Source organism: Quercus lobata, chromosome 3 (genome assembly GCF_001633185.2).
Source record: "Quercus lobata isolate SW786 chromosome 3, ValleyOak3.0 Primary Assembly, whole genome shotgun sequence".
Classification (NCBI taxonomy): domain Eukaryota; kingdom Viridiplantae; phylum Streptophyta; class Magnoliopsida; order Fagales; family Fagaceae; genus Quercus; species Quercus lobata.
The window spans coordinates 30,924,001-30,939,027 of record NC_044906.1 but is presented as its reverse complement, the minus strand read 5'-3'; positions in this window follow the sequence as shown (position 1 = coordinate 30,939,027).

Sequence of the window (15,027 nt, the reverse complement as noted above, 5' to 3'; positions counted from 1 at the left end):
CCAAAGACTCATGAACAAAATGTTCGCACTACAGATTGGGAGGAATGTCCAGGTTTACGTGGACGACATGCTAAGAAAGAGCCGGAGGGAGGAAGATCATCTGATAGATCTCAAAGAAACGTTCGACATGCTTCGCTCCTACAACATGAAGCTCAATCCAGGAAAATGTGCCTTTGGAGTAACGGCAAGAAAGTTCTTAGGATTCATGGTGTCCCAAAAGGGAATCGAGGCGAACCCGAACAAGATCCGGGCCATTACGGAGATGACACCACCAAGAAATGAAAAGGAGGTGCAAAGCCTCAATGGAAAAATAGCGGCACTGAATAGGTTCGTGTCAAGGGCAACGGACAAGTGTTTACCCTTCTTCTGAACGCTAAAGAAATCCTTCGAGTGGACTGCCGAATGCCAGCAAGCATTCGAAGAATTGAAGGCTTACCTCTCCTCCCCACCACTGCTGAGCCCATCGCAGCCAGGAGAGGAGCTTTTTCTCTATCTAGCTGTCTCCCCTGCAGCTGTGAGTACCGCCTTAGTCAGAGAAGAAGAAAAAGTACAAAAGCCCATGTACTACACAAGCCGAGCGCTTCGCGGTGCTGATGAAAGATACCCGCCCATGGAAAAGCTTGCCTTTGCGTTACTTACGATGGCCGGAAAGCTTAAACCGTACTTTCAAGCTCATATGGTGAACGTCCTGACTGACAAGCCTTTACGACGAGCAATGAGCAATCCCGAGGCTGCAGGTCGATTGGTGTTATGGGCTATAGAACTGAGCGAGTTTGATATTCAGTACCGCCCATGGACCGCCATCAAGGGACAGATCGTTGCAGACTTCATAGCCGAATTCACTCATAATGAAGACAAGGGGGTAGAAGAGTCCCCTCATTGGAGCATATACACGGACGGGTCATCCAACAGACAAGTCAGAGGGGCCGGCATTGTGCTATTATCGCCCGAAGGAGACACCATTGAATGCATGGTCCGTCTCGACTTCCCCGCTACCAACAATGAATCAGAGTATGAAGCGCTGATAGCAGGGCTCGACCTCGCCAAAGCAGCAGGAGCCGCGAAGGTAGTCATCTACTGTGACTCTCAGGTCATCACTAACCAGATAAATGGAGACTACGAGTGCAAGGGCGAAAGGATGAAGAAGTACCTTGATGAAGTAAGGGCGAGAGTGGATAACCTAGAAGCCAAAATCGTCCAAATTCCCAGAGGAGAAAATGAGCGAGCCGACCGCCTCGCAAAGGCCGCTTCAGCAGAACAAATGGTCATCCCTGGTAATGTACTCTCTTTTGTTCAGCTTTCTCCGCTAATAGATCCCAGCAACGTGCAGGAAATATGCTCCGACAATAGCTGGACCGCGCCGTTAGTTTCGTACTTGAAAGACGAGGTCTTACCAGATGAAAAAGAGTCCGCAAGGAAACTTAAAGTCCAGGCGGCGAGGTTCGTCCTAATAAAAGGCGTCCTGTACAAAAGAGGCTTCTCCTGACCATATTTGAGATGCTTGGGTACGGAAGAGGCAGACTAAGTCATGAGAGAAGTACATGAAGGAATCTACGGAAACCATTCAGGGTCTAGATCATTGGTACACAAGCTTGTGCGAGCAGGGTACTATTAGCCCACCATGCAGAAGGACGCCGAAGCCTATGTCAGAGCCTGTGACAAATGCCAAAGGTTCAGCAATATTATTAGACAACCAACCGAAGAGCTGACCCCGATGACGGCCCCATAGCCGTTCGCACAATGGGGGTTAGACATTATGGGACCATTCCCTATAGCGGTACGACAGCTGAAGTTCCTGGTGGTGGGCATTGACTATTTCACAAAATGGGTGGAAGCTGAAGCTTTGGCCACAATTACAGAGAAGAACGTGCGAAGCTTTGTCTAGAGATGCGTCATATGCAGGTTTGGCATTCCTAGAGTCTTTGTCTCGGACAACGGGAGGCAATTCGACAACGACCCCTATCGGGATTTTTGCTCACAGTTAGGAATAAAGAACCACTACTCCTCCCCCGCCCACCCTCAAGCTAATGGCCAGGTCGAAGTAATGAACCGATCCTTGCTTAAGATTATCAAGACTCGGCTCGAGGGGGCAAAGGGTATATGGCCCGAAGAATTGCCAAGCATATTATGGGCATACAGGACGATGGCAAGAACACCCACAAGAGAGACACCGTTCTGACTGACATACGGAGGCAAAGCGGTCATCCCGGCCGAAGTTGGGCTCACAAGCTACAGGGTGCACAACCATGATGAGAACAAAAACGACGAGGCTATGCCACTACAGCTCGACCTAGTGGACGAGATCAGAGCAGCAGCAGAACAAAGGCTCGCTAGGTACCAGGACAGCATGGCCAAACACTACAACTCTCGGGTCCGACACAGAGACTTCCAAGTTGGAGACCTTGTTCTAAGAAAAGTCATGGGTGCCGCTAGGGACCCTACCCAAGGGAAACTTGGCCCCAATTGGGAAAGACCTTACCGAGTTGCGTCGTGGCAGAGGAAAGGCCCTTACCACCTAGAGACGTTGGAAGAACAGAAACTGCCACACCCATGGAACACTGAGCACCTACGAAAGTATTACCAGTAGGAGCGGCAGCAGCATGAAGACCAACCCCTTTTTATTTACATTCCAGCAAATTTTAGTCTTACTCCTCAGATTTATCATTTACTTTAGTTTTTTGCAACAATACTTTTTAAGCCCAAAAGGCAGGATTTGGTTTTAGAATTATTTTTATTTACAAATGCATGGCAATAAGAGGAGTTTATTCAAAATTGCTGAAGTATCTATTTTAGAAATCTACGGTTTAAAGTCCACAGAAGTGGGCAACTAAGCTCGCAAAAGTGAACAACCAAAACGACCAAGTCCATAACACACAGACTAAAAAACTGACGGTCCCATGAATGAAGCTTTCATTATGTGGACGAGGTCCTAAAACCAACAGACCTACAAAGATGACGGTCAGCAAAGCTAGGGCTAAAAAGCTGACGGTCCCATAGATGAAGCTATCATCATATGGACAAGGTCCTCAAACCAACAGACCTACAAAGATGACAAAGTTATCAAAGGCCAAAGCTAAAAAGCTGACGGTCTTAAGGGGTGAGGCTATCACCATACGGACAAGATTCAAAAACCCATGGGCCTACAAAGGTGAAAATTCAAAAACCAATAACTGGACGGTCACTAAGCTGACGGGGCTTGGGAAATAATGAACAAGAAAATCCAACAGGAAACCCGTAAAACCGACGAGGTAAGAAGACTGCACATTAGTCATACCGACGGCGTCTTCCAACAGTTCAAAAATAGACGGGTTCCCAAACAGACGGGAATTTTTACCAAGACCTCGTATAGCGATATCATTGATTAAGAGATATAAAAGCAACGGAAATAAACATAAACACAGCTGTATATAAACAAAAGCCCAAGAAAACCAAAAGGGCACTTAAACAATTGTTTGCTAAATAATTAAAATACAACGATTGTTTGCAAAATAAATACAAGGTTAAAATGCAAAACAAAAACTAGGAAGCAGGAACGTCAGCAGGATTGCCGTTAGCTTGCTGATCTTCAACATCCACAATCACGGCTGGAGAATCAGAAGCAGAAGGGTTGGCAGCAGGCTGAGCTAGAACTACACTGCCGTCAGGCTCCGGAGTAGGATTAGGCAGAGGAGAGCCGTCATCTCCATCATCCATGGTAATCCCAGACAAGTCCAACTCTAAGAAGGTCGACGCGACCTGCTGAAGGCAATCATCGAACCTAGTGCCATAATACCCGGCACATGAGTCAATGAAAGACTACGACGCTTTAAAGTCGCTGATCGCGTCAGCCCCCGCCGTCTGCAACTTTTGGCCCAGATCCGTCACCTCTTCCTAAAGCTTGTCATTCTCTCTAACTTCCTTCAGCTCCTGGTTCAGGGTACGGACGGCTTCCTTATACTGAGCTTGCTGATTCAACAGATTTGTGTTGTGTTTCCGAACTCGGGTGACGACTCCCTCCTTCGCAACGCAACGGTCTTGAAGGGCCTTGACGCACACCAAGGCCTAAGAAAAGAACATATCCGTCAGTCAAAGTCTACCAAAACAAAATAAAATTAGTTCAACCAAAACTGTAGTAAGCATACCCTGGTGAGATCGAAAAGGGCTGACGCCCCTAAATCCTCCGTCCCTACCTAATCATAAGGCTTTATGTCCGTCGGTTTTATTAGGGACTCAACCTCCCCAACGGCATAGTCCTTATGGGTTAGGAGGCGGCAGGGACCCACGCTGACGGGACCAATAGAGGTCATTACCCCCTTGCCCGCGCCATGGCTAGGCTTCGGAGGGGATTTTTCCTTCACTGCTTCATCTCCAGGAGTGACGGCGGCCTTTTTTAAGGGACGGTTGTCGCTCTCGTCGGTCTTCCTCTTCGTCACCTTAATGACGGCCTTGGGGGTTGACGAGGCCTCCCCCCTGCCTCCTTAGCCCTCCTCTCTTCCTTCTGACGAGCTGCGGCAGCCCTTATCCTTTGTTTCGCGAACTCCATCTCTACAATACAAAAAAGACAGTTAGAGCAAGGGACGGAGGAATAAAACTAACGGGGTAAATAAAAAATCTACTCACGTCGATGTGCAAACTCTTCCAACCTTCGAGCTTCAGCTGACGGTTCGGGACCCCCACAGTATAAGTGAATGGTGTCGAGGGTGATCAAATCCCTACACTTACGGTCCTCCAAAGGGATTTCCAAAATCCGATGGATGAACTCTTCTTGTTCGTCGGTTATGTGGGGACGGGTATAGGCTGAAAAGGAAAAAGCAAGTGTTAGTAGCGTCACTTCAAAAACAGAAGAAACATAGTTGACGGGATCAACCTGAGCCCCTAACAAAAGCCCAAGTGTTGTCAAAATAGCCGTGGGGCATCGTCGCCCACTCCTCCTGAAGGCAAACCCAATCCGTCCCTTCAACGAAAAAATACCTACTTTTCCAGTTCTTATTGGAATCTGGCATATCTGACACAAGCCTTAAACCTTTTTCCCTGGCATTGAAGTGGTATGTCCCCTTAGACGAGGAAATATGGTAGGGCCTATAACAGTAAAAAAAATTCATCTAACGTAAGCCGACGGTGTCCTCCACTAAGACTGCCCCACAGGATTTCAGCTCCTATGAAAGTCCTCCAAGCGTTTGGGGCAATTTGGGTGACGGATAAGCCCAAGAAGTCAGCAAGTTGACGGTGTAGGGCCGTCAACGGCAACCTCAGGCCCGCAGCAAACATGGCATCATACATGCCAATGTCAGCGGTCCTCCCAGAGTAACACCTCTCATTCTCTCTAGGGAGACGGATCGGGATATGGTCTGGGATTTGGTAACGAATGCGCAACTCCCTAAAACCTTATCACTCATCCTAGGCAAAAATTTGTTAACGGCCCAATCCTCAGGGAGAATGAAGGGACGGTTATCTCCGGGACCCTTCGAGGTTCCTTCACTGGATCCCTCATCTCCGTCACTATCGTCTCCGTCAACGTCTATATCATTCCCGTTATTTCCATCCCCTCTTTCCTCATCCTTGTCTCCCTCAGCATAACTCTCATCACCGTCAGGAGATCGGGCCGACGTCTCTCTCTCTGACGGAAAGGAAAAGTATGACTCATTTCTAGAACCGAAGGCCTCGTCGTAGCCCGCTCCTTTGTGGACTGACAACTCCTCACACGACGCGTCACTTGACATCTGACTACTTACAAGTGACGGATCCAATCTAAGTACCTAGACTGACATCCTCACTAATGAAAGGCAAAAATAAAAAAGAAAGAGGAGATGAAAACTTACTGGTAAGATGGCCTTCTGGACGGCTTTAAAGACAGCAACGGATAAGCTGACGGAAGTGAAGTTGACGAAAAAGGGGCGACGGTCTCTCTCTCAAAGATCAGCAAGAATGAAATAGAGGAAAATGAGGGGGAGGTGCTGTTTATATATGGGATAAAAGGGCGTGGAAGACGAAGCAACGCCTCGTCAGAAGCAAAGCCAATAAAAACGAGCCACCTGTCCAAAGCATTAAATACACGGCGGCTCGAGGAGACCCATGTGAGCAATATTCCCGCCTCTTTGGAAAATAACACAAGCAACTCCATTACCCATCAGTATAGAGACTAACAGAGGTATGGAGTAGGGGGCAACTGATAAGGATAAAAGAAGTGGTCAAATAAAAGACAAGGGTGACGGTACATATTTTGTCGTTAGCCTGTCTAACAAACTGACGGCGATATGAAGAGCAGAACTCCACATACAGACGGTATCATAAAGCTGAAGGTCATCCTGAAGCTGACGGTACGTAAACTGAAGGCACAACATAGACTGACGGCGCCCGTCAAAGAATGCTTGATAACCACGTTTGTGTGTATAAGTAAATGACTTGCTCTCCACGTTTCGTGAAACCTAAGAGGGATTCCTATATGGAAGGATCCCGCAAAATACGCCCAAGGAGACTCCTATAAGGAAAAGACTTCTACTCCAAAGAAAATGGGTCAAGCCTTACTACTATAAAAACTAAGCACCCTCACGAACCAAGGTACGCATAATTTACCCTCTCTAGCACTCTAGAGCAGTGAGAATAATTCTGCCTTAACCTTCGGAGGGTATTTGGCCGATACCACACTGGTACTCTCTGCTAGGTCCTTTTTTTTTCGTTGTGCAGGTGCTATTCGTAGCGCGCGAGGACTGTGTGGCTTACTGGTGGTATTTTCAGCATCATCAATAATTAAATTACAATTTTACTACTAAGAGCTTTTAGAAATTTAAAACTTGCCATAATTTTTAAAAATACTTTATAATATACATTTTCCATATAACTTAATTTTCAAAAATATTTTTACTATTTTATTTGTTATTAGATTTGATTATATTATCAAAAAATATATATTTTAAAATTTATATATAATTTTTTATTAAGCCGTGCATCGTACGAGTATAATACTAGTTTTTTTAACAAAGTAGAGGAGAAGAAAATAACATAAAAAGAGTTTATACCTCTACTTAGCTTTAAAAAAAAATATTGGAGTTTGCTTTGCTTTTATAGTTGTACGTTTTTAGACCCCTTAAAACACAACCAGATTAACCTAGCTAATTAGCCAAGTGATTACTTAGTCAAATTATCAAGTCTAAGTTAACACACATATATCATATTATTGTAAAGTGCGAAAAATAAAGAGCACAACAATATGATAACCCAGGAAAACCAAACCGATAAAAAACCTGGGGAGGATTTAACCTAAATATCCTCAAGGTAAAACTGAATCCACTATGAAAGAATTGAAGTTTACACAATAGCAACTCAAACCACTAACATCCTATTGCTACCTCGAGTAGGAAACTTACTACCACGACCACGTGATAACTCCGAGTCCATAGACTACTTCTTTCTTGAATTCACAGCAAGCACAAGCACACCGGCTTGTGTATCTTTAAACTCTTGAATGTAGCAACTAAATCGATCACCAAGTTCTTGACATAATTTTGAAACTTGGAAACCCTAAGTATGTGTAAAGGCAACCACCTAGTGATCTCACAAAAGATTCACACACACAACATATGGAGCGTCTACAAAACGTGGCTAGGGATTTCCCCTTTATACTTAAGACAAAACATAAAACCCTACACGTCAAACGGGCTTGGGCTAAGTTGGAAATTTCTGCAGAAAAACAATCGCACGACTTTCGATCGATCAAGCCAGACAGAATTGCAGAATAAATTCTGCAATAACTCGATTCCAACTTTACATAAAAAGCAAATACTTTGAGCAAGTCTAAACAAGACCAAAACATTTTGATCATGGTTTGCCAACATTACAAATTGAAATTTTAATACATTTAAACCTAAAGTCTTAGAACCCAACAAACTCTCCCTTTGGCAATCCATGACAAAACACAAACTAAATAAAATTGCTCAAAATTTTCATAAAAACAGCCCATTACAAAAATAAAGCCCAACAAAAAAAAAAATTCAACCTAACTACTATCTATCAGTTACAAGTGTAGACAGCAGCACGACTGAATCAACCTGTATATTTTCTGAAACACTCAACAAATACATAAACGCATGTGTGGAAAATACAAGCAAAACAAAAATAACTTCTTGATTTCACATAACACACAATAAAGACATATATCATGAATAAATCATAAATATAAATCAATAATCAATGTGAAACAAGAAACATATAAAGCAAATAACAAATATGCAAACTAACTCTCCCCCTAAGTTAGATACATAAAAAAATTTATTTTCTCTCCCTTTCAAAAACAATTTCAACTCCCCCTAAACAAAACAACTGGATTCCCACATTTCATCTAAATCTCCCCCTTTTTGTCACGTATTGACAACTCCAACATGGAGTAAACAGAAAACATACGCAACAAAAGTCAAGAGAAAATAGAGAATGTTTTGGGGAAAATTTAGGAGGTGGGGATAAATAAAAACACACAAACCTAACTTAAAAAAATTAAGTTGAGAATACACATGAAAAAAAATTCTCTCTTTCAATAAATGCAAACATGACACTATGTGACCCATAAACAATTTCATGAGTAGAGAAAATATTTGCATATTGATTAACCATCATATCTCTTAAGAAAACTATTTTCTGCAGTTCACACATAAAAATAGCATATACTAAAAAGTACATAACTCAAAAATTAATCAATCAATTTTTAAATTAAGTTGAGTACCCAATTAGCAAAGTGTATGCATGTTATGTGTGAAAACAATGAGAGATATGACTACAAAACTACAAGATGGATACAAAAACAATGCAATGCATGTGAATCCTAAACATAAATGATGCATGAAAAAAAAGATTGGTCAAATACTTAGAAACTAAAAATTTTCCAATTTCGATCGATCGAATACCAATTAAGCTAGGCAGATTCAAACCAAAATTTTTATCGCAATTTCGATCGATCAAAAGATAGATTCAATCAATTGAAAATCTGAAAAACTCAAATTTTTGAAAAACAAAGCAGTTTAATGCAGAAACTACCTCAAAGCACATTGTTTTATGAATAAAATGCATGAGTATGAGATGAAATTTTTTTCAAAAACACTTAAATTCAACCCATATCTTCCAAAAACAAGATTTTCAATCAATTTGACCTTAAGTCTCAAACTTTAAACATATTTTACATTAAAATCAAGGAACATATAATCTTGAATGGCCACAACAAGATCACACACAATATAATGTACCAAGTTTAGCAAAGAGTAACTTGTGTAGTGTGTGCAACTAGCAAAAGTTTGAGATACATGTGAGGTGATAAGTAATTAGTTATAAATCACAATCTCTACAAAATTCATCACATGAATTTAAAAGAGACTATCTTCTAAAGAGTTATATCATATAACTCTCACATCTCCTAGAAAACAAGCTTACAATCATGTAATTTTCTTGATTTGACTCATAATGTATACATCAATTTTAATTGATTGAATTAATTTATAGTCCAATAATGTACACACCAATTTATTATTAAAATTGAGGCTACACCTTATGTTCTTTTTGTGCATGTGCTACACTTTCTCGAGTACAAAATCTTACAATCTGCACTAAGGTATTCATGATTGGCTAGTAAATAATGGTGAGATGGTTATTTATGCCTTTTTCAATAAGTTCAAGTCCGTTAATCAATGACATGTGACTTCAAGATTAAGATCATGTGATCAAAAACTATAAACATCTTCCCACACAACATGCACTACAAAACTCACACTAGTAAAGTGCAATAAAAGAAGTTCATCCAAGCTAAACAAGTTACATAATCATGTTATGTAAAGATAAAATGGTGAATCCTTGATTATAAATCCAAGATGTGAAATATAAAACACAAAAATCTTTTTGGTTTTAAAAAAAAAAAAATTATGACCAAAAACAAAAAGCACACATTATGCTAAATGATTAAAAATGCAATGCATGACAGTACTTAACTAAGCTATAGAAGGTACACAAACAAGAAATGTCAATTTCTTAATTAACCCTTGAGTACATGTACAAACTAGTACATACTCAAACAAAATCAAAAATAGCTTAGCACTTATATAACACATACTATTCAAGTTTCTCCACAATGTCAAGCATGTTCTAAATCAAGAGAGAGATATCATAATTCATGTAATCCTCAAGAAAAATAAAACAAGACACAAAATAAAATATTTTTGTCTTTTTGAAAATTTTCAACGTTTTTGGATTTTTTTTAATAAAAAGCAACCAAAAACAAAAACAAAACATGTCCACAAACAATTGAAAGAACTAAATCAGGGACAACTAAACAACACTCACCTTAGAGAATCTTTTCTCACCCATATAGCACGAGTCTTTGGCTTTGTAGGTGAAAATCCATGAGAGGCAGAGTGTATTTGAGGGATTACACCAATCTTCTGAGAGAGACTGAAATCCTGCAAATTCCTTTCACAAGCCAACAAGCTCAAATTTTTCAAAAGAATATGAAACAATTTCTATGGACTTATGGCAGGAGAAATATCATCACATATCCTAGACTGAAATATAGAATGCTTAAATTTCAATTTATGACAAGTAGGACAAATGTGACCAGAGACACCACAAAAGCGACAAACAGGAACAAATTTAGGAATATCAGTATTCCTAACAGCAAATCTAGTCTCAGATTTTGGTTTTTGCCTCAACAAAGAACAATTTGGTCTAATATGACCAACAGCACCACAGAGGTGATAAGTAGGCACAAAAACAAATTTATTATGCTCTCTAATAGTAGGTTTAGACATACATTTAGAAATTTCAGCAGAACTTTTACCTTTGTCTAACCTAGCAAAATAAGTCTTTTCTTTATTATTCCTCTTGAAAGGAGGGATATAAACTTTCTCATTTTTAGACTTAAGAGAAACAGAAACACTTCTGTTATCAACAACAGGCTTGGTACTAGTCAAATTTTCAAGTTTAGCTTTAGATTCAATTAACTCTTGTTCCAAGCTTTTCATCTTCTCATCTTGAGAGGAAATTTGATTTCTCAAAAATTCATTCTTTTTATTAGATTCATCTAATCAAAAAGTAATTCCCCTTGAAAGCTCGAAATGTGTGAAAACACAAGAGCTTATTTAGACCCCCAATTCAAATTACGGCTTGGTTGATTTTACACTAACTTAATACTAAGTGCAGAATAGTGTAAACACAAGCATATAAGCACGAGAGCTACTCTAATCCATATTTAAAGCAACACAACAGTAAAATGAAATGAACAAGAGTAGGGAAGAGAGATGCAAACACAAATAACACCGAGACGTGTTATCGAAGAGGAAACCGAAGAACTCGGCGAAAAACCTCTCCGCCGCCCTCCAAGCGGTAATCGATCCACCAGACAATCAGTTGGGATACATGGATAAGCAAGAGACCCTCCAAGCCTAATCCACCCTCTGTACCTAAGCCTTCCGAGCACTAAAACCTCACTGGACACTCTCAAAAGGTGTGTAAGTGTTTGGGCTATTTACCTCTCAATGGTATGGAAATGGAGAGGTAGGAGATGAGAAAATTCCACAAACAAATGTGTAGAGAATTGTTGGATTAAAAATTTCTAACTCTCAAGTGTTTTAGCTAGGGTTTTCTCTTAAAAGCTCTCTATCTCATTTGTGGGTAATGTGGGTATAAATAGTATAGGCACAGAAAGTGTGTATCAGGCTGGACAGGCTGGCAGAATAGAATGTCTCGCGAATGTCTCGCAGGAAGGCCTTACCCGTGAGATACTCGTGAGACACAGCTGTTTCCATCTGGCCTAACTCTTCGCATTCCAGTCATATGCAAGGCACATGCTTCCTTTCATGGGATGCTTAGTCGCGATATACCTGCGAAAACTCTTCAGTCTTCAATAGCTTGAGTCTTCACACTCTCTCTCACTATCACACAACCCTTACAATAAATTCCCACAACAAATACACGGTACAAAAGATTGAACAAAATTACAATCAAATTTGGCAAGGAATAAAAGCCAACAAAATACATATTTGTAAATCACAACTTTACACCTCTTTTTCAAGATTAGCCAATTTTAACTCTTCTTTGAATTTCTTAGAAATTTTCATAGATTTCAATAATTCCTTACGAAGAGTTTCACAGGCATCAATAAGATTAACAGAAACAACAGTGTCCTTTTTATTCAAATCATCAAAATCAAAAACAGTAACACACTTAAAATAATCCATAATAATAGAGATCAAGGATCAACTCTTAGATCAAAAGATCTAAATGCTAGAGCTAACCTGCTCTGATACCACTTGTACATTTTTAGACCCCTTAAAACACAACCAGATTAACCTAGTTAATTAGCCAAGTAATTACTTAGTCAAATTATCAAGTCTAGGTTAACACACATATATCATATTATTGTAAAGTGCGAAAAATAAAGAACACAACAACATGATAACCCAGGAAAACCAAACCGGTAAAAAACCTGGGGAGGATTTAACCTAGCTATCCTCAAGGTAAAACTGAATCCACTATGAAAGAATTGAAATTTACACAATAGCGACTTAGACCACTAACATCCTATTGCTACCTCGAGTAGGAAACTTACTACCACGACCACGTGACATCTCCAAGTCCACGGACTACTTCTTTCTTGAATTCCCAGCAAGCATAATCACACCCGCTTGTGTATCTTTAAGCTCTTGAATGCAGCAACTGAATCAATCACCAAGTTCTTGACATAATCTTGAAACTTGGAAACCCTAAGTATGTGTGAAGGCAACCACCTCTTAATCTCACAAAAGATTCACACACACAGCATATGGAGCATCTACAAAATGTGGCTCGGGTTTTCCCTTTTATACTTAAGACAAAACATAAAACCCTACACATCAAACGGGCTTGGGCTGAGTTGGAAATTTCTGCAGAAATACAATCTGCACGACTTTCGATCAATCGAACCAAACAGAATTGCACAATAAATTCTACAGTAACTCGATTCCAACTTTACATAAAAAGCAAATACTTTGAGCAAGTCTAAACAAGACTAAAACGTTTTGATCATGGTTTGCTAACATTACAAATTGAAGTTCTAATACATTTAAACCTAAAGTCTTAGAACCCAACAATAGTGTTCATGATTAACCTCACAATTTTGGAGATAAATTATCAATGTTTGAATTTGAGTTTAAGTTGGACTTATTAGAGAGATTGAGTTTCACTCCTTGTTAAGTTTGGATTAAACAAAAATAATTTTGTTTTAAAAAAATGATAATGATGAGTTTGAGTTTAAGTTGGACTTGTTAGAGAGATAGAGTTTTACTCCTTGTTAAGTTTAGACTAAACAAAAATAATTTAGTTAAATATTGTGCTGACCTAGGAAATTATGAGAGTTTCAGAGGATTTGGTTTTATATATATAGACTATCCATGTTAATAACAATTCTGAGGTTGCCAATGAGAATGAGATATCTTATAAGTGAAATGGAACTAAATGAACGCGTGCTGGTTTTAACATTGGGTTTTTAAAAATGACTTTAAAGAAGACAAGATCCCATTAATTTAGTTTACACTCCTATAAAGAGAGATCATATTATAATTATCCCATGTGATGAAGGGGGATCATTGAATGATCACCAAATCTTAAGAATGCATTGTAATATGCCCATTTAATTTCTTGTAGATAATGGTAACCGGATATAGCTAAAAACAAAAACAAAAACAAAAACAAAAAACAAAAAACAAAAAAAAAAGTAAAGGAAAAGAAAAAGAAAGCACAATATTGCTTGGGAAAGCATAGAAAGTTCAAGACAATTGTGTGGAATTCAACCATATTTTATTTCTTCTTTTATGGAACTTCTTTCTTCATTCTTCTATATAATGGTCTACCATGAGTAACTAAAGATGTTTTGGAAATGCTTTTTTAATTGAAAGAAAAAAAAAATAGTAATTTATCAAAAGACCTTTGGTATAATCGAAAGGAAAGGATACTCTGTTTCATTTTTAAATGTGCTGAGAACTTTTGCCATGTATGAAAAGAAAGAGGAAAGGAAATAGCCCACCTTAATTTCTTGAATTTATATATATATATATATATATATATATATTAAGTTCTTTTAGCAATAAAAAAGATATGTTATTTACCTAAAATTTTCCTAAACAGTTACTGTTCAGCAAATTTTGCCCAAAATGGAATATTCTAGGAATCATAAGATTTTGTGAGGGTTTAACTAAGAGAGTTACAACAAGAAGTCTATGCTTGTTTACAAAATATAAAGGAGGAAATTATTCAACTTTAAAATTTAGGGGGGAGGATGAAACTACCCAAAAGTGCTTAATTTTTCCCCATTTTTTTGGTAGGCAAAACTATGTGTGTTTTTATTTTTTTATTTTTTAACTTCAAAAAAAGTTTTTTTTAAAAAAAATCAGCCAAGAAAACTGTCCGCAAAACTCTGAATTTTTCCTCAACAAATTGACTAAACCAAAAAATAGTCAAGAACACAACAAATGTTACGATATTTTTACAATACCTTTATTTTTAGCTATGGTGGGCCTTGGTATGATATTTTATTATTTTATTTTAAAGTAATGTTATATCCACAACATTTTCATAGAAAATCTTAGGTGGCAAATTGTTATTGGTTTTTAATTGGGACAACCACTTTAAACAATGCATTAAAAAAAATCAACAAACAAAAAACCAACCAAAGAAAATTATGTGTGAAACAATGAATTTGGCTCACCAAATTTGACTAAACCTAAAAAGAAGTCTAGGAACGTAACAAAATGTCACAACGTTTTCACAATACTTTTATTTGTGGCATTGGTAAGTCTCGATCTGATATTTTATTATATATTTTTATAGAAATGCTACTTTCACAATATTTTTATAACAAATTCTAGATGACAAGTTGTTACTGGTTTTAAAATGGATCCACGACTGATATAATTTTTTTATCCATTATTGATAGCTTACCACCTATGATTTGCTGTGAAATTAATGTGAAAATGTTGTGAAATTTTAGCATTTTTTATATTTGATCTATAAGAAACTAATATCTAGGCAATTGTGAAAATG